Genomic DNA, 2167 nt, shown 5'->3' with positions numbered 1-2167 from the left:
ATTGCAGGCGAGGGGAGGGACATCTGTCGGAAGCATTGCTGTTGCCTTTTAACAAATAGTTGGAGACATCAGACATTCATGCACAGCACGGTGCACATTCCTTACCCACAAGCTTAAGGGATCACTCTTTTTCTCCTCTCCCTCATGGTCATACACATGTTTTTTTAGCAGAGAAGGCACATGGAGGGGAGGGTATGGAGTGTGTGCTGTGTCAGCTGAATTTCAGGCACTGAGCACACATGCATGCAGTGTCACTTCATTCTCGTGAGCAATGAGCAAGTTGTGCTGAGGAACAGCAGCAAGGAAAGAAAGTTATGACATTCCTCTGCACTCCAGGAAGACGGGAGGCAGGACTTTTTCACGGCATGCTATTTTACAACCAAATACGATGGCAAGCCAATCTCTCTCCGGTAACATTTATGGAAAAGCTGAGATTGTCTCAATTATATGGAGAAAAAGGCTTGATTTTGAGAGCTGCTGGAGCTGCTCCATGCCTACTATCTTTGGCAGAGGCAGATGACCACATCAGCAAGGAAAGCTACAGCAGGGGCAAGTAAGCAGCCTATAGGGGCTACCTGCCTCATCCTGGTCCTGGCCCTGCACCTGCTGCTGGAGCCACTCCATGCTCTCAGCAAACCCACTGGCCTCAGTGTGGCACATTGTCCAAGTTAACCCCGGTAGGAACTGCTGCTGTATAATTTGGTAGTGCTGCAGACTCTTTGTTCTCTTCCTCTCTTTCTTTCAAGACTTGTTGTTTTGTCTTGGTTGGTTTTGTTCTTACACACTGATGTCTGCAGACAGTGTGGGAGGGAAGGCAGATGTGGGAAGTTGGTAGCTTTGACAATATTTCTGAGGAGTTCATTAATAATAATAAACATTATTTTATATATATATTTATTTATTTATTTATTTATTTATTTATTTTTTCCTGGAGTAGGCACGACACACCCTTTATCAGTGCTTGCCTAACAAGAAAATGTGACAAAAGACTGCTACTTCCCCTTCTGACAGCTGTCCTGCTGTCAGCTTCAGTCACTGGAGAAACATTGATGCCACAGGAGTATGGAATCAAGGGGGTTTAGTTTTGGCAGCACCTTTGGCACAGAGATAAATGAGTCAGGCTAGCTCTGCTCTAGTGTGTGATGTATTTTTGATGAAAAATGCCCATCTGCCAAATAGGACAGGATGCTATGAAGGCTGGTAACAATTTCTTGTCTCTTCCGGAGAGATGTTGTTTCATGATGTGCTACATGGAAATAAGCAATGTCAGCTTTTAAAGAATATATTCTAAATGAGAGGCTGTTCAGACTGGGGAAGAGGAGGAACTCTTTCCAATAACTAAATTCAGCTATGGCAAGATTCCTCTGCTACAACCTGACACATGATCAACCTCCTCATATGGCCCATACCTCATATAGCCCATGGTTTGGCTTAATTGCCTGTTCTCCAGTTGTTCCCACCTCCCAGCAGTCTTCCTGTGCAATGGTTCTGGAGAAGTCAGAGGACTGTCATGTCCTCTCAGGTACTTGCCCTAGGAGGATGCTTTCCAGGGAGAATGCTCACTCCTCTGCCAAGGCAGGGTTCCCCCTGGGCAGTGATTCCCACTGCCTACCAAGGAGCCAGCGGAAGAAGAGAGTTCAGCTGAGTGTTGAAATTAATGACAGATTCAGCTTCACAGAGAAGTGATGAAAGGCTCACTGGCTCTTAAGAGAGCTCTGGCAAAATGAATGGAGAAACACCCAGTAGGATGTTAGGCAGCCTGAAATTATATATTTCCATGTAGAAAATATGCCCCATCTTTATTTCTACTATTAGTTTTTGGCATCCAACTGATGGGAGGCTGCTTTCCTGGAAACTGGAACTGTTATGTGAAATTATCTAGACAGGCTTGCCGCATAGCATCTGTGGGACTGGAAATATCTAACAGTCCTCACAGTTGTGAAGATCTACAGCCTCCCTTTGTCCTCTCACTCCCCTGTTCCACCCAGAAATGGTCCTGAAAATGTTTAGGACTGCCTATGCAGATGTCTCAATTTCCATCACGTTTGTAGAGTGTGCTTCACCTGGGGGGGGGGGGGGAAGATAAGAAAAAGATATTTTAGACAAACAGTGGGATCTGTTTCAACTGCATTTCAACCTGGAGATCAGTGCTATCTACACTCCCCTC

The sequence above is a fragment of the Coturnix japonica genome, chromosome 3 (genome assembly GCF_054131305.1).
Source record: "Coturnix japonica strain WE chromosome 3, WE-NBRP24, whole genome shotgun sequence".
Classification (NCBI taxonomy): Eukaryota; Metazoa; Chordata; class Aves; order Galliformes; family Phasianidae; genus Coturnix; species Coturnix japonica.
This window is presented reverse-complemented; position numbering follows the sequence as displayed.